General features: G+C 43.6%; 1 protein-coding gene across 11 annotated transcripts in view; it reads left to right on the forward strand.

Moving 5' to 3' along the window:
• The first annotated feature begins 888 nt into the window (after positions 1-888).
• TNRC6C (trinucleotide repeat containing adaptor 6C) overlaps positions 889-18,753 on the forward strand; it is a 105,875-nt gene continuing 88,010 nt past the window's right edge. For 3 of the 11 annotated variants that reach the window (XM_054516837.1, XM_054516839.1, XM_036394352.2), the window contains exon 1: positions 896-1,283. The gene's annotated coding sequence lies outside the window, so the exon portion shown is untranslated. Of the gene's footprint in view, positions 1,284-18,753 lie in introns of all 11 variants that reach the window. The other 8 variants (XM_054516836.1, XM_054516840.1, XM_036394351.2 and 5 more) reach the window with 6 other exon arrangements.

The following is an 18,753-nucleotide window of genomic DNA, read 5'->3' on the forward strand; positions in this document are numbered from 1 at the left end:
GCGTTCCCCCCCCCTCCCCCTCAGCACCCCGGCGGACCGACCGACCCTGCCCGAGGCGCTGCTGCGGCTCCCCGGGGACACGCCGCCGCCTCGGCTGCCCCGCTCCCCGCCGCCCACGCGGGTCCCTGCCGGATCCCTGCGGAGCACACGGAGAGAGCCGCGGGATCGCCCCGCTCCCGCCTGCCCGCGGATCCCGCTGCGAGCCAGGCACACAGACTGTCGGGTTTCCCCGCTCCCTCCTCCCTCCGTGAAAGACTTTGCTGGATCCTCCTCCCCGGATCCCCTCCCCGCGCTCGCTCCTTCCTGCGGGAGCGGCTGCCGGATCCTCCTCCCGCCGCGGATCGCCCGCGGGGTCCCTGCGGAGCCGCGGACCCTCCTCCCCTGGCAGAGCCTCCGCTGGATCCTCCGCCCCCCCGGAGCTCCCGGCGGGATCCTCCTCCTGCCCGCAGCCCCATGTGAGACTCCGCATCCCCCCGTGCCTCCGCCGTGCTCTTTCAGTTGGGTTTTTTTTTTGTTTTTTTCTCACCCCCTCCTCCTTTTATTTTGAAGGGGGGATCCATCTTAAAACTCTTTTTCTGGATCCCGGTTTCTCTTTTTTTGATTTGCACTTTTTGAAAAACCCTCAGATGCTCCTCCATGTGGACTGAGAACCCATCAAGACACACACACGAGAACTCATCCCGATCAACTCCAAATCCTGGCTTTCCGTGGGTTTTGCTGCAACACATGAAAGCAAACTTGTATTTAAGACACACTCGTGCAGAAATTTAGCTGGGGACTTGAACGTGTATTTTGTCTTGGTTTCTTGGTCTTGGTTATTTTTTGTTGGTTTTTTTCTTTTTTTTTTTTTTTAATTTTGCTTCACTGGAAATCAAAAGCTTGTTTTGGAATTGGACCTGCTTTTGCTGCACTTCTCCTCTGGGCTGGATAACACTGAAGCTCTTTGCTTTTCTACTTGGATAGTGTTTTCCTGTTGATCTGTTGGGTTTTTTTCATCTCCTGTGTGGCAGACTTTTTTTTTCCCTGAGGGGGGTAAACAAACGACGACAACAACAACAACAAAAAAACTTAATTTTTTTTGCCGTGTGAGATTTTTTTCGTATTCATATTCGTGAAATTACGGGTACACTTACAAAAAAAAAATTAAAAAAAAAAAAGCATTAAAAATAAGAAAGGAACACGTCAGAAAGACCCCTACACGGTAGACAAAATACTCACTTGTTTCCTTACAGCAAGACTGAATCGAAAGCTGCCAAAGAGCCCCATAAAGAAAAGACTAAAAGGTAAGAGCCTCTCTTAATCTGGGCACGGTAGAAGTTAGCAGGGGAAGAGACCTGCAAAGCCGGTGCATTGCTCCTTTTTTACAAGTCTAAACTAGATTATTATTATTTTTAAACTGCTTATTAGTCAGCGAAGCAAGAAACACCCCAAAACATTTCAAAATCCCTTTTATTTTTATACGATGCGAGCAACCACCGGATATTTTTTTAATGGTAGAATTAATTCGGTGTTTTTTCTCTGTCCGGAATCGCTGCTTCTCCCCGAACAGCGAGCAGAAAGTGCCATTTGTGAGCGGGTTGTGCCATTCAGACATGACATGAAGGCAGCTCCTGCTTGCTGCAAGGCACGACCGTGTGCTCTTGCTTTAGAACTTACACGTGTAAAAATTATCGCACAGCGCCTTGGAAATGATCCCAGGGCTGGAAAATTGTGGGCATGGCCAGCAGTGCTGCCCTGTGGGCGAGCACATGAGCTCCAGCTTTGTCCTTCATGGCTGCTTTCTTTTAAAAGTTCAAATATCTAGCTTTGGGTTATTTTTCCTCTTCCCCCCTCCGCGTAATGAGATTGTGAGGATCCGCAGTAATTTTCTCCTGAGTATTCACAGAGCGATCTTCGTCTAAACCTGGAATGTCCAGGGGGAGAGAGAATATTAAACAGAGTTTATTCCTTTAACTGCGACGCAGAAGGGGAGGAAAATGGGGAGGGCTCAGTTGTTAACCTGAGAAATCTTGAAACACTGGAAGTTTATTAATTGTTCGAGGCTTCTTTGTTTGTATCACAAGTTTGTGTCAAAGGTTAATCTTCTTAATATGTAATTAGTTGAAGGTTCAATTATGGGATTTATTGAACTCAATTGGGTTTTCCCCCCCTCTTTTTCCATTAAAAATAATACTGCAGGTCTTTGTAACTAGTTTATTTTCTGCTACAACTCGAGTGTATCTGCGAGATGAGATTTATTCAATTATTCTAACAGCCAGTTTAAATTTAGAAATAATCTTTAGGACGTCATACTCGTGTCTGTTGCTTATTTTTCCTTCTGGTTTGCATATGTATGTATCTGGCGAATTATGCTAATTTATGTACAGAAATTTGCTGTGGACATTAGGCCGGTTAAGGTAATTAAAATTCCAATAAATCCCGCTGTTAGTGGGCTGGCCGGTGGTGCAGAGCTTTAAATCAGGTGGGTGTCGGTGGTGCTGTGGACCTGAGGACAATGCCAGAGCGGAGGAGCAGGAGAACATCTGCACTGCTGCTGGATGCACTGGGAGAGCCAGGCACGGCTTCCAAATCCTGCCCTCCTTCCCTGCGGTGGGTGGGATTTTTTGGGGTTTGTTTTTTTTGGATTCCCCGACAAATTTAAATGAGAATTTAAATGGTGTTTCCTCTCGGATATTTCATTTTTTAAAATAATAATAATTTCGAGAAGGTACACACGGGTTCTCACTGCTTCCCCTGGTGTTTTCCAAGGAAGTAGGAGGTGACTTGCAGTGGGTGCAACCTGTGCTTAGCCCATCACAGAGTTTCCTCCCCGCGGTTCCTGGGCTTCAGGAATCCCGGGGATGTCTGCCTGCCTGCTCCTGTGTGTTATTTGTGAGCTCAAAATGGTGTGTGCTGAGCAACAGCCCCCGGATGCGCTGGCGTCCCTGCTGTGGCTTCTGGAATTCTTTCCAGAAGGTGAAAGCAGCAGTGGCAGCCCTGGATACCCCAGTGAGGAAGCAGCTCCAGCCTCTGGAAGCTCGGTCTGCTCTGGGGAAGCGCTTGGTGTTTTTTGGCTGAGATTCCTCGTGGATAACCTGGCTGCTTCCGAGCCCAGGACTCAGTCTGTGAGAAAATAAAGCTGTAGTAAATCAGGTTAATTTCAACTTTTTTTAGGGAAAATGAGTGCTTAAGAGCAGCAGCACTAGTGTAATAATGCCTTGTGTGGCTTTGTCCTTATCTTCAAAGGGGAGCGGATCATTTCTGAGTGGAAGTGATCTGCCTGGCTTCCTGAGATGAGGAGGGTTCATTGCAGTCCAGCCCCCGGAGAACAGGTGCTGCCACGGGGAAAACTGCTGCAGCCAGGACTTGCTCCAGGGCGAGAGGGATGGGCATTAATAGGGGCTAATTTTAGGCAGTATTTTGTACTTTTGTCTAAAGGTTTTGTTCGCAGCAATGAAAGAAACAAGACAGACAAACCTTTTTATTGAGACCTCCTCTGGATATATTAAGGATATATTAATTTTTCTGTTCTATGTGTGGATTCCCATATTGACAGATGAAAGGCTGGGATCCATCAGACTCAGAGCTGTTGTGTTACACACGGGGGGTTTGTGTGTGCTGTACATCAGCTTTGCAGCACATGGATTATTTTGGAGCTGTCAGCGGTGCAAGGTGCCAGTCCCAGTGCCTGGGAATGTCCTTGTGGGCAGCCTTGGGCTGTGCCATTTCCCCGCTGGCCACAGCAGAGTGGAGTTTGCTCTGGGACACTGCCCTTGGGCTAAAAACCCTGTGGGGACTTGGAGGTTCACCTCAGCCATGGAATCTTGGCTTTCTCCAAAATCTGTCTCTGATCACCTGTGAGTGGATGGGTTTGCCCATTGCAAAGCCTGCTGGACCTTGCTGGGATCAATGAAAACCCCACCTCCGCCTTAATTTCTGGTTTCTTCTCCAGGATTTGTCTTTTCTAATAACGTCTCACACTCTGCTTCTAATAGGTTGAGGTCTCTCACTGATGTTTGTGGGAAGTAAGGTAATTCTGTACTCTTTTTGCTTGAAAGAGGTTTTTAAGACTTTGAAAATGATGAGATGGAATTTCCTTAAAATGAGAAAAACACAATTGGGCATAAGACTACTTTTAATCTGAAGATTCTTTGTTAAAACTCTCCAAGTTCCCATGTTCCATACCTTGCCAAGTATGGACTAACAATAAAACAAGATAAAGTGAAAAGTCTTGTCAAGCAGGGGTTTAAAATCTCCTTGTGTAGTCAAGCAAACTGTTGCTGAGTGTCAGTCTTATAGAGAGCATAGCTTTAAATTAATCTAGAAATAAACCCGCTTATTTTTCAGTTTTTCATTCACTTCATTCAGAAAGGCCGGGAATTTTATTAACAGAGTTACTGCCTGCTGTTCACTCAAAATGACCTAGACCTCTGCAGCCCCTTCAGATGCTCCGTGCCATGGAGACTCCTTTTCTCTTTCATGTTACATTTATTAAAAGCCCAATGGCAGCGTTTACTTTCAGTTTTAGCTGTGAAGACTTAACCAAGAGCGGGGGATGTGGGAACGGGTAATATGTTAACTTAGCAGCTGGCCTCGCCGAGATAAACATGCGCTTTTCCAAATGCTGTCATCTGGCCCCTTTCCAAAACAAGCTGAAGGAGGAGGTCAGGGGTGGAGCCATCCCCTGCTTCAGTAAAAAGAGGCTTTCATTTGGAAAGAATTGCCAGATCGTATTGACTAAAAGAACTGCAGATTTAAAATAAAATGACCAAACCTTTCCTGAGTAAACCAAATGGTCTCTCTTGATGGCTTAAATTTAAGTGCCTTGTTACAGTGCTGCTTCTCTTTCAAGGCTCAGCAGCTTCAGTGCAGAGTGCATATTTCTGCTTTTTTTACAAAAATCAGTGTTTAATGTAAGACTTTGAACGTGACAACTGATAAAAAATGTATCATCTTTGGTAACAGTAGAGACCTGCAACACAAAAGTGCTATTGTTTTAATTGTTTAAAATTCAGATTACAAGATAATGGTAATACCATTAGAAGGTTTCCCCTTGGCCTAGAAGCTGCAGGTAGGAGTGTGTCGATCCCTCAGTATTAAAGATGAATGATAAGGAAACCTCTTAAATGCCTGTGACGCTGCAGTCTAGCCAATTTAGGATCAGCTGATGCCTTCTAGTGATAATGGCTTGAGGTTTTCAGCTGTATTATGAAGATATCAGCCAGGGCAAATAGTGTTTAGAAGAGAAGTATACTTTATTGAATGGGGAGATGATCTAGAAGTGACAGTAAATTGCATTACTAAATGATCTATGTGCTCTGTGCCGTCTCTTCACTGGCAAATGCTGTTGGTAAAATGAAAGATGGTTATTCTTAATGTATGAAAGCAGAGGAATCAAAGTATTATTTGATCTCCCTTTAGGAATCTGTGCTAGTTAGGAAAATTGTCAACTGAAAGCGTGGCTAAGTTGTACATCTTAAATACCAGAAGGAGATGTACTTAGGCTTATTTTATCATTACTAAATCATGGTTAACTTCACTGTGGATTCCCAAATACAGTTACAGCTGTGTTTTCTGAAGCTTCATTTGTGCTCCTTCCTACCTTGCCACTAATATGTTTTAAAGTCTCCCGCCCAAGATACAAAAGTCTGGGTTTGATAATAAAGAAACTGGCACGGAGCAGTCACTGTGCTCTTTGAGGTCGTGTGAAAGATGGTGGAAAACGCAGCACTACTCTAAAATATGCATCTGATTCTTTTGTCTTATTTTTGAAGAGAGTAGCATGTCTGTCTCTTCCTCCCAATAAAAAGGCTTCTGTCACTGAAGGCAGCTGTAAAATCACTGGCTGTTCTTGCATCTCGAGCTTCAGGGTACCAGGAGAATCCGAGTGAATTTTGGTCTCAGCCCTGGGTGTGAATCAGCGCTGTAATTTTTCAGCACTGAGGTCTCGAACGCAGTTGTAATTCAAGTTCATAAAATATTAGAAGCCCTGGCGGTCCTGAGGTCTGGTTTCTGGAGCTCTTCCCCGTGGGTTTGCAGCCAAGGATGGCTGAGAGGGAGAACAGTTATCTGTGCTGCAGCAGTGATGGTTTATGGCTGGGTGCCCAGATTGTCTGGCTTTGCACACAGCTTTATAGTTTGCCTTTGAGGGCTGTGGAGGAGGTGGAAGTCATTTGTAATAAACAGCTATCTGCAGCCTGCTTTTCCTGGGGTTTGAAAGGTACAGCCATTTAAAAAATTGCAAGCCAGATGTACATTTACTTAGATTTCAGTCCGGAACCTCCATGTTTTAGGAACTTGGTTATGAGAAATGTTAACAATTGCTTATTGCTTTGTATTGAAAATACCTAATATTTATCCCTTGGATGTTTGGGCTGTTTTTTAAGCTCTGTATTGCTAGACAATAAGATTTTTCAGGTGGTGTTGTTGTTTTTTTTTTTATTTGAGAGAAAAATTGACTTGTCAAATCGGTTGGCATCCTTTGTGGTAATTAAGCCCCAGAGAAAAATATGTTTATATATCTCCAAATAGTTATCATGCAGCTACCAGCTATAGGCTCATTTAGGAAAAGATAACAGCCACCCCCCTTTCACAGCAAGGAAAACAACCACCCTGGGCTATGTTTAGTTGCTGCCCATGGGTGTTTTCAGAGGGAGATCCATTCTTCCCTCCACTTCTCTCCCCCAGTTTCTTGTTCTGGGATCTGTGCATGTTTTCCCATGCTGATTTTCTGGAGGGATGGTGCTGCTGCCTTTGTTATGGTCTTGCCCAAGAGGAGTCTCTTAGAATGGCATTACCTGATTTTTCTTAGATGTGCTCTTTTCCTTCCTGTTCCTTTCTTCCCTTCCTGTGTTGTGTATGCACAAAGTTTACAGTTTTCTCTCTCATCCTGCATTTCCAAAGCTCCCCGATGGGAAGTGGGAGAGCTGTTTGTTTTGGTGGAGGGATGGGGACTGCTTGCTGTGGCTTGAACGCATTCTGGGTGGTCAGTGTGTCCACGGATCGATTGTTAGGCCAGGCTGACTTCTGCCAAGTCTATTTTAAGCTCAGCCAGATATCTGTGTTGTGTCAGTTTGATTTCAGTCCTGCTCAAGCCTCCGACTCTCAGGTCTTTTAGTTCTTCGGAATTCCAAAGTGTTTTCATGGCTGATGCTCACGTCATTCATTGGTGCTGACAATGGAGAGCCTTGTTTTTAAACAGGAGCTGCTTACTGGTAAACAAAAGAGCATCAGCCCAGTGCTTTAACACCAACCGTTCTAGAAAAAAGGAGCAGTTCAGGGAGAATGCCAAGGGGGGAAAAAATATCAGCTGTACAGATGCCGCTTGCCATTTTCCCGTGTTCCTACAAGGTCGTTAATAGACCATGGAAGGTGGTCTGGGTGGTGTTTGTAATGTTTCTGCTTGAACTCAGTGTATGTTCACAGTAGCCTTGAGGATGATCCTGCACATGAAATATGAAGCTAAAAACTTCAATAGCACTGCAGGCATAACCTAATGGGGGGGTGTGTGAATCAAGTAGATCGCTCCTTACACGAGAGTGTTACCAAAGGCTGGAGCAGGAATTCCTCATTATCTCATTGCTAACATCATTCTGTCCATCTGCAGGTCTCAACTTTCCTCTTCCCTCAGTGTTTTTAGCTGCATTTACCAAATGCACAAACTTAACAGAGGAGAATTGCTTCCAGTGTTTGTATTGTCTGAGTTTTTACCACATCGTCAGCTTTGAAATGGGTGCTGCCTTGAAATTCTTTCTCTTACAAAAGATGCTCCATCTCTGCAAATCTAATCACCCTTATCTCCTTCTGGTGGAATGCTCTAAGTGCCCAGTACTCATTCCTGTTTTGTGATGCAGAAGAAATTGCTCGCAGTTAAAAATAACCTGTTGGCATACGAGTGCTGTTCACATCTTCCTGCCCATGGAATTATTTGGTTTCTCTTTGCTGATGTAAACTATAATGAAGTATATGTTTATCTTGAATCTTTCAAAAATAAATTAAAATGGGGGATGCAACATCTTCTGATAAGGAAGGAGGAGAGCCTAGTGGTAGCAAACTAAATGCTATTTAATGTTTTCTAGTATGATCATTATAAAATATATGTCTGATCAAGGTATGGAGCTAAATTTGGTGTCTCACCGTAATAGAACTGCTGCTGTTGAGGAGCAGAGTCTCTGTATAAATAGCTCTGTTTCAGGTGAAAGATTTATTATCTGGGACTTAGTGGAGCTTGGTGAATGTGGTGAATTTTTACTATTTCTGTTCTTCTAATCAATCTCATAGAATTCAACTCCTTCACTTGAGAAAAGAATGGTCCAAATAAGTCACATTACACCAACAGTGCATTAGAGACGTCAGTCTTTATACTCTGCTACCACATTTACATGTAATAATTGAATAAAACAATGGTTGGCATAGTGGATGGATGTTTACATAACGATTTGCCTAAAAAAAGACCCTTAACTTTAATTTTTTTCTTACATTTGTGAGAATGAAATGTACTTCACAAATCTCTGGGTGAAATAGTGCAGTGATGCCAAAACTCATTGCTTTTGAAGCCAACAACCCAGACTGATAGATAGAATCGTTTTTACCTGCACTGAAATTGTGCTTCCCTCCTGCCCCATCCCCAATCCCTCAGTCAGCATCCAGACAAGCAAGAGCTCCCTTTCTGGGATTCTGGCTGCATCTGCTGATCAGATAACATACTTGGAAACATATTGGATATATTTCTGAGAATATTTGCTCCCCTGGGCATTTCATGCACTAAATGAAGGCATAAAATAGTTATTACGAAGATCATAATTGACCATAAATTGATTTCCAAAGTGGTATTTACTGCAACTAGTTTTCCTGTCCTGGAAGATCATTTATGGCCATTTCCTTTCCCCATCTCTCCCCCACCCTGTCTCTCCTCCCCCATGGAGCTGCTATTCATTTGCCAAGTTGAAAAATGCCTGATGGCCCATTCTGATGCTGGGTCTGATATTCTAATGTATGCTTTTACTATGGAAAGTGAAGAGAGGAGCAGAGAAGTTTATTTCCATTAAGCTCAAGTTTTAAGGATTACCCTTTCAGCACTGCAGAGCTAATCTTTTAAACTCTGGTATGTTTGTGGAAGGAAAGGTGGATGGATTATGCTGTTTCCTTAATTTTGGATGATAGGATAAATCTTGAACTGAATCCAGTTCCCAGCCTAAAGATAGGTACAGAGTAATTGTTTCTTATCTTACTCAAATTATGCTGCCATCTTAATTTTCAAAACAGTCTTGCAGCTGAAGATGCAGTGGAACAAAAACTTAAAAGCTTCAGAAAGTATTTTCTTTAAGTTAAATGACATAATTATGGTGAACAGCGTGTTTTGATTTTTGCAGTGAAATACTAGAGTGTATAAAGTGCACAAACCAAGTAGATTTTCTTCACTTGTGTTTAAACTTTCAGAAATTTGCAGTGCACAACTTTTAGTACAGTTTGTTAGTCTATAGTGTGTTTTGTCTTCCTTGACTCGGATCAAATTTGGTGTTAACCTCCTGCCGAGAATTCCAGGACCCCTGACATTTTATTGTGACTCTTGATTAGCTCACCAGGGTTCCTGCTAAGAATTCTTCTTTCATTCATTTGATAAATTGAATTCCCTATTCACAGTGCCTTTAAATAGAATGGTATTTGGAAAACTTGAAGACAACAGCTTGAATGTACAATGAGCTCACTCAGCAAATTTAAAAATGCAGAAGAAGGAAATTATGGGTATGTGTATTCTGAAATCTTCTAAAAGAATAAACATCTTACAAAAACTTAGATCTCCATAATCATATTTGTTTAAAGTGTATTTCCCATTTGGTTTCTAAGACAAGGAGTTCTTTTGACATCTCTTTTCCTTTTTTTTGTGTCAGCAGCTGTGCATTCAGCTCACCTGTCCATGTGGGAGCAGGTATGATGAGGTGCCACAGCACAGAGGGACAGAGGGACTTCAGCTTCCCAGGGCAGTGTGGAGAGAGAGGACCCCATCCTTCCCACCCTGGGCTCCACAGCATGAGGAACAGTGTCATTTTTTTCCTGATTGTAGGTTTGGGGACAGCCCTTCCCTGTGGGGCTGCTGTCCTGTGATTGCCCCACCCAGGTCTCTCTGTGGGCTGCAGCAGTGTCCTGCATCTCACCACTTGTGTCCCCAAGGCGACACCTGGACACCTCAGTGCTGTGCTAACAGAGGCTCACTCACTCTCTTCCTAGAGATTTGCTTCTACAGCTTCTGCCACACATCTAGGAAATGATTTTAATGTCACAGGACAGCCCAGGCTGGAGGGGAGCTCAGGTCATCTCAGATGGGCAGATGAGTGTCCAGGTCGGGTGACACGAGTGTGTCAGGTCACTGCTGCTGTCACTGTCCTGCTGCTGTGCTGGTTTATTCTTGGCCATGCCTGGTGCAGTGTCCCTGCCTGTGGCTGGGAATGAATGAGGGCAGTGTGTGTGCATTTTTCCACTCTGCCTCAGGGGAGGTGTTGCTCACCTTCCTGGGCCTGTGTCATCACACTGGAACCACTCATGAACGTGGACACCAATGGACCTGTGGCTGCTGTAAGCTGGGGGTCTTTTGCTGAAGGTATTAACACCACCTTATTCCCAGAATAAGCACAAGGGCAGCACCACAAACCCTGTCTTCAGGGTAAATTTCTGCTTCCTTTTTTTAATGCTGTCATTTGTGTTGTCCAGCCCCACCTGTGTGAGAGCACCAACCTGGTCTTCAGCTCTGGCAATAAATAAGTTCACTGTGCTTTCACCTGCTGCTGGCAAAGAGATTGGGCTCAGAAATAATTGAGCACTGGCACCCAACTGTGATGGAAGGGGGAAAGGGGGATTAGGTGTGTTGGAAATCCTTACTGGCAAAATGGTGCACCATTGTAGTAACACAAACTTGATTTTCAGTTTTTTTTCAGCAGAAGAGCAGAAAGGCTTAGCTTTGCTGGCTGGAGGGCTCTGAGGGTTTGCTGCACAGTGCTCCCAGCTGTGGCCTGTCCCTCCTGACCCCGTTGTCCCTTCAGGATGACAGGTGCCTGACTGGCTCCACCAGCCTCCATCCTTGGGAGTGGCATCCTGTGGAGCTGCTGCTCCTGTTCCAATTTCCTGGCCTCCTATGTTGCAGGATCCCTGTGCAGCTGCCCCAAGAAGCAGTGCTCCTCTAAAGTGTTCTTGGAGTTCAGCTAAATACAGCCAGCAGCTTGTCTCTGTGAGTTGTTTCTGCTCCTGGGTCAGCTAAAGGGTGACACTTGGTCACTGAGGGGGACTGGCACAGGGCTCTCATCTTCTGAAGTATTTCCAGAAACCAAAATAGCCAGCAGTATCTGGAGAGACAAACACGCTGTGCTCTTGCTGAGCTGCTGGATTCCAAAGCTGTTTTCCTTTGTGCATTATGTCCCAGCAAGATTGGGGACGAGCTGTGGAGCAGATGCCAGATCAACTGCTGGTAACTCATCAGGCCTGGGAGGGAGGGTGCTGGGAGTGTAAATCTGGTTATCTGCACCCTTCACAGTGTGTGGCTTAATTTTTCCATCACTTTGTGTTTGTTGGGGGAGGAGAGTTGTTTTTCATAGCATGTTTCTTGCTGTTTGTAGCTTGCTTTCAGTGATGAATTTAAGGCAAGCTTTTTTTTTTTTTTTGGGGTGTGGGGCTTATTTACTTTTGGTCCTTGCTTAGCCTTAGTGGTGCCCATGGGCTGGGGTGTTGTCAGCAGATTGAGGGAGCCAGTTCTGGTATGGTTCATGCCTGAAATGCAGAAATGGCTGAGGTTTGGTGTACAGTTCTAGCCCATGGCCACATTTACCTATAACTCCGTGAGCTGCCCCATATTGGAGCTTGTATGTACACTAAAATCCCTGCACTGTGGAGAGCAGCACCTCCACAGGAGAGGGGATGAACCTGTGTGTGCATCCCTGTGGGATTATCTACATGATTCTCTTCATTTGGATTGCAACTTCCATGATTGATCAGGTGGTTGTCCCCACTTGCTGTGCTTTGATTGGTGTCATGTGTCTTGGAGTGCAGTTATCAGATGCCTTTTAAATAAAATGTCACTGGATGATGAGTTCCAAGGGTGCAGTTAATGCTCTCCTGCTGCATGGGAGCAGGCTGGAGCTGGCTCCACCTGGAACAGGGATGGTGTGGGTAGGAAATCCTCTGCAGTGACAGTTTTGCTCAGTAATGAAGGGTTAACACACACTGCAATATTCCTGGTTTTACTCCAGTGCTCTCCTCAGCACCCATCCCTCTCAGCTAACACACCAGGAGAAACTGGAGTGTTTAACAAAACCAAAAGGAAGTCTCTAGATGAAAAAAAAAAAAACACAACTCCAAGCCCTGCAAACATTTCCTGGGACTTGGCAGTGCTCAAATATGGGCTCTTCAAACTATGACTGGTTTACCTGTCATAGTTCATCTGCATCTTTAGTTTATAAAACTTTTTCTTCTCTGGAATTTCCCCCCTCTTCCAGTCATTGGTAATAACCAGTAGAAGCAAAAACAGGGCCAGGTTGGTGTGCTTTTGAAAAATATCTTGAATTGAATGATAGTAACTACCTGTTCTGCTTTATTTTTGTTCTAATCTAATCTGCCTGAGTGGTTATTTACCTTATGTGTACACAAAGGAGGGTCACAGTAAGTTAACACTGGGTGAGCTGGAAACTTCCCGTGGGGGAGCCCAGCTCCTGCAGCACACACCAGCTGCAATTCTCTTTTTCTCTTCTTGGGGTCCTGCCAGGATTTTATTGCTCTTCTACCAATATTCCAAAGTGACATCTTAGAAATCCTGTGTGCTACTGCTGGAAATGCAGCCTTGAGACAGAGCATGGAACACAGAAACTCTTTCTGGTCCTAGAATTTCTATTTTACACTTTGGAGGAGCAGGATTATTAATTTGATCTCTTGGACAACCTAAAATCTGCCTCTAGTTTCAGCAGTTTCAATTGAATTTGTTACTTTTCACACCATGTTCTCAGCTAATGCTGGTTGGTTTGGAATGGCAGCTACATTCCATTACATTCTGCTCCTGCAGAGACTCCAGATTTGGTGGAGTTTCTGAGTGGCTGCAGAAATCTGGCTGCTGCCCCTGTTCAGATCAGTTTTCTGTTACACATTTCAAGATAAGTTCACCAAGAACTGGAGGTATCAAAGTCCCAGCCCACATCTGTTAGAATGGATGATATCTTGATGTTTCAGAGGAAGGAATCTCCTGTCAAGGCAAATAATCTATTAATGAGGGTTAATTGCAGGACAGGGACATAATTGGACAGTGAGAAACCCCAAAACATGGGATCAAGACATCATAAATTGTGGTCAAACAGAAAGTATCATTGAACTTCATTTATGACTCCCCAGAGGAACAAATTTTGCACCTAGACTTTCAAATTACAGGGTGTAGTTTCAAGCTGTGTGCTCACAACTGTACATGTAATTCCTCCATGGACTTATCTTGTGCACAGGGTGTGACTGGGGGCTTTTCCCCCACCAATTCCTTGGAAAGGAGATTGTAGAATTTCACTTTGGAAATGGGTGGGGGCCTCCAGTTCTCTGTCTAGTTGCTTGTGTGTTTAGGACTGGTGTGGCCTTATATCAATTTTGCTTCATAAAAAAATTATTCATCTCTCCTTTTTATGCTTTTCCTCTTCTCCAAATGTATATTTATAAAGACTTGATATACATTTTAATGTTGGGAGTTTTTAAAATGCTTCAGTGTGGAGGATTTTTCTTTACCTAATCCAAATCTTTGTTGCAATATAAATTCAGTGCTACTTACCACAGCTAAAGGAGAAAGATTTTACTCCTTGCTTCTCCACCTCTGTCTTGAACACTTTTTTGAATAACAGGGTTGCCATTTCTTTAGATGAAGTGAAGTTTTTTCCAAGGGCCTGTGCTTTTTTGATGTCCTTGGTGCTGTTTTCTGGGCTCTCTCCAGCTGACCTGTGTCTCTCTTGCTGTAGAAGTCCCAAACTGGACACAGCACATCAGCTAAGGAATTTCTGACCATCTGTGATGTGGTTGCTTTGCCTTTGGAGTGAAATCCACTGTAGCCCCTGCTTGTTTGTCTCCCCAAAACTGGTGTTCTGCCATTTGTTCCCTCTGCTGTATTTATATAGGATTTTTCCTGCCAAACATGGTACCCTCTGCTTTTTCTCACTGATTTTCTGCCTTTTTTCTGCATTTTGAGTTCATCAGGGTGTTCTGAATGTTGTCCCTCCTTAATTATTTTCCAGCCCCATGACTTGATATATTCTGGAAACTAAGTAAGTGGAGACACATTTTTCCAGCAGTAAAGTGGTTAATTAAAATTTTACTGCTGGACACGTGGCACACTGCAACAGAAATTCATCAGGTCCCTGCCTTGGGGGAGGGGTTTTGTGGGTTTTTATTGTAATTTTGTTATGTACCTTAAAATTACTACATAACAGTTCTTGAAACTATTAAATAATAAAGCAATCATATTCTTACTAACAAAAATCTCCATGTGGATTGAAAAGTCAGTTATGTAGTTTAGTTGCTTCTCTTTCATCTTTTCCAAAAATACCTGGGACTATGCCGTAGGAAAAAAAATCAGGCTTTTTTTTTCTCTTCACAAATCCTTGTTAGCTCTTGCTGATGTTTTTCTCTCTTTCCTTGTAAGTTGTGTGCACAGTCTTTGCCATCTGCTGCTTTTCCAGAGTGCCATCCATCCACCTGCTCGTGCTTTAAGGTAACCTGCAGTGACTTAGATGTGGTAAAATGACAGCAGGCCCAGCCAGGGGGGAACATCCCATTTCTCTCAGGAATTTTTAAGCTGTTCTTGCTTTGCTGGCCTGATTTCCTCTTTGGAGTGGGAGCGAAATGTTCAGCTCTATCTCATTTTCTTCCCTGCCATTTCATGTGAGTTTTTCTGAGAAGCCAAATCACCTCAGATTTTGGGAAAAGGGGTTTTTAAACACATCTTGAGTGTTTTGCCTCTATGGCTGTTTGCTCCTCTTGTTGGGCCCCACAGGGGCTTCTCTTGATGGGGGAAACTTTTTTGTAACAGTTTTGTGTTAGGAAGGAGATGTGTGGGACTTTTTTGGTCTTCGGCTTGTTGTTTATTGTTATCTTATGAAAAGTTCAATTTGTTGTTTATTGTTATCTTCTGAAAAGTTTTGGTACATTGTCTGTACTAGATTTAGTGCACTGGAAAAGCACTGTAAGAAGAAGACAAAGACAACACTTAAAAGCTTCCATCTTACTTCCTATTTATGTCTACTAAAAATCCTAAAACTTAAATTTCTCACCTGTGACTGTGTTCACAGGGGTCTTAGGATGAGGGAAGAGACGAGGATCTGACTCCATGTTTCAGAAGGCTGATTTATTATTTTATGATATACATTATATTAAAACTATACTAAAAGAATAGAAGAAAGGATTTCATCAGCAGGCTGGCTAAGAATAGAATAGGAAGGAATGATAACAAAGGCTTGTGGCTCGGACAGAGAGTCTGAGCCAGCTGGGCTGTGATTGGCCATTAATTAGAAACAACCACATGAGACCAATCCCAGATGCACCTGTTGCATTCCACAGCAGCAGATAACCATTGGTTACATTTTGTTCCTGAGGCCTCTCAGCTTCTCAGGAGAAAAAAATCCTAAGGAAAGGATTTTTCAGAAAATATCATGGCTACACTCACCTAATAACAAACTACACTATTCTCTATTATCTGTTTTACACTCTAGTAAACTCTAGTCTATCTCAAAGACTTAGTAGCCCTCTCTATAAGCAAAAATCAAAACCAGTACTTCAAAATATTCCCTGTACCCTAAGTTTTCACATGCTGGAGCTATTCATCAGAGCTTTGGGAAATAAGCCAGAAGGGACCATTGCAGGGATGGAGGTGGAGTGTGGGAACCCAGGACATCCTCTGCCTGTCCAGGACAATAAAGACCCCTGCTAGGGGGCTCAGAGACCCTGGCACAGAGCCCAGGATGCCTGTGGGTTTGATTGTGACCCATGGAGCAAATTACCAACCTTAGATGGAGATCTGCAAGGCATGACAAGTAGAATGATAGTGAATTTATCACAAGGTGAAAAAGTAGATTTTGGGGTTTTTAGAATGGGGGTTCAGGGGGGCAAGATGGAGGGATCTGGGCATGTCCAGCCTTTCTCCTTCTTCTTCTTCTTGGCCTCCATCTCCTGCTGTGATGTTGGCACTTTTGGATTGGTTTAGAGTAGAAGCTCCCTGTCTAACATAGGTGATGGGTATTGGAAAGTAATTGTAAACATTGCACACTTAGTTTTTAGTATAAAGACATAACACCACCCTGGGGACAGGCAGAGTGCCTGGAACTGTCCTGCTGGATGGACCTCAGCAGGGCAGGAGAAAATATTTTATAGATAAGATACAATAAACAACCTTGAGACCGAGAAATGAAGAGCCCTGACTGCTTCTTCAAGCACCAGGCTGGGAACAGAGACTTTCAAACACATCTCGGGGTCACTCTGAGCAGCTGTAAAGATCCTGACAGTGAGCAGGAGCAGCCTGGCTGTGGGTGCTTTGCACCAGCTTGGCCAGAGCCCATGAAATCCCTGGGAGAAATCCCTGGGAGAAATCCCTGGGAGAAATCCCTGGGAGAAATCCCTGGGAGAAATCCCTGGGAGAAATCCCTGGGAGAATCGGTGTCGTCACTGTGCTCCGCAGCAGCGCGGCCGTTGTTGGCCATCTGTTCCCTGCTGACCTCTTTAGGGAGGGCTGAACAGAAAGAAAAGTACTGTCACTTCAGCCCCCACAGGGTCATCTGGCACTGCTCCCCCTTCCCCAGCAAGAATCAAAACTAATATTTCCCCTTGCATGTTGATGAAGCACTTAAAGGTTGGTTTGTTGTTGCTTTTTGCTCATATTTTTCTGGCTTTTCTCAGTTTGTCCCTGTGTGTTTGCACTGGTTGTTTTTTTTTTTCCATATTTCCTTCTTATTTATTTGACCTAGTTTTGCATGCTGCTTTCTTTTTTTGAGTTGAGTGGAGAGCTTGTAATTAGGGACCAGCTTGACTCTTTTTGATTAATGACTGAGCCTGGATATCAAGGGAACAAAGCTGGCACTTTACCAGTCACACCAGCTCCTTCCCTTCACCCATATTTACTCTGCAAAGGTCACAGAGCTGGACCGTGCAAAGATGAAACAGGAAACAAAATTAGCAATAGGCAAATCCAGAATTTGAGTTTATCTGTTCCAGCACTTGTGAAAACAAGGATTGCAGATGCTCTGGTGACCTCTTGCTTTGTGTAGGATTGCTGCTGTACGTGTGGGTATCTGCATTGTTGTTTAAATTCCTGGTGACTTCCAAGAAACAGCACCTGCCTCTTCATATGGGACAGTATTTCAGGTGTCCTGAGTGAATCAAAGCCTGCCTTTCCAGAGTTTGATGCTCTTATTTTGATGTTAATTTTTAATCCCATTTCATCACCACTCTTCAAGCTCTTTTCCACCCTCAAAATTTCAGCCATTTCTTTCTTACAATGAGATCTTGAAGAATCTCCTAAGTAGTCATTTTCTTCCTCTTTGTTTGAAACTGTATGATACAGATTTGGAGAACTTGTCTTTGAGAGCTCATGTCTGTGCTGTCCAAACCCTGTTATCTGTTATCACCTGTAACAATGCATGGATCTATTAATTCCTTCCATAAAACCTCCTCAGCCTGCATTTGGATGATTATTTGCCAGTTCCTTACAATTCTAGTTATAAGATTTTCTTTTTTTCCAGTATTTTCCCTCCCATCATCACTGTTAGGAAAAATGCCTGTGCAGGAACGAACAATGGCCTCTTGTATGGTGAGGAAAGTCAAAACCAGAGCAGTGCTTGAGCAGCTGTGTGCAAGGTGTAGGATTTCTGTCAGTAAGAGTGACTTCCACAACTGTCAGAGGAGTTTATTCCAGCATAAAGTAGGATTTAAGGTGCAAGAGGTATCTTGCAATTAAAGTATGGTGGCTAAACCAGACAAAGGCATCTGTAGGCAGGGATTAGGAATGCTGTGCTGAAAAGGCAGTTTTCCTGTGTTATTAAATAAACCTTCAGCATCTTGCTTATACAACAAAATGAATGAGGTTGTTGAGGTTAGGAGCAGTGTGACATGGAATGACAAGAGAGACAGGTCTGTGTTTAGCCCTCAATTACTGCAGGAACTGCTGAACTCTAAAACACTGTGTGGGCAATAATACAAATAGACTCTACCTGAAGGTTGTTGAAGAGCACTGTTCCCAAAAGGAATATTGCAAAATGCTTCCAGAATGTCCCCTCAGTGCTGATCCACAATACCAGCTGTGCCTTAAGCTGTGGAAGCAGGAACACTCAAGTTCTTACATAGCTTAAAAAATAAATCAGCCTAGATTTGTTAATTTTTTAAAGGGATTAATAAACCTTTCAGCAGCAGGCAGTGACAGGCCAGAGCCACAGTGCTGGAGTTGTTGTGACCATGGCCTGCAGCTCCTCTTGCTTTCCTGTTCTCAGAGAGCTCTCAAGCACATGCACTTTAAAGATAACCTTGGCTTAGGCTTGGATTTCATAAGCAATTTGCAACCTGTGAAAACACCACTTCATTCTGTAGTAAAACTCCTTGCTCATAAAAATCCCTCCCCATTCAGATCCATATGTAAGAACAAGGCAAACTCCTACAGGGATATTCTGAGACACTCCTGCTTTAGAACATGAGCTTTGTATTCATAAATGTTTTAGCCTGTTTCCTGCAATAAAGATTAAATTGTCGCTCAGGAAGTAAAGCCACAACATGTGCCTTTGACAACGT

The sequence above is a fragment of the Molothrus ater genome, chromosome 19 (assembly GCF_012460135.2).
Source record: "Molothrus ater isolate BHLD 08-10-18 breed brown headed cowbird chromosome 19, BPBGC_Mater_1.1, whole genome shotgun sequence".
NCBI classification, from domain to species: Eukaryota; Metazoa; Chordata; class Aves; order Passeriformes; family Icteridae; genus Molothrus; species Molothrus ater.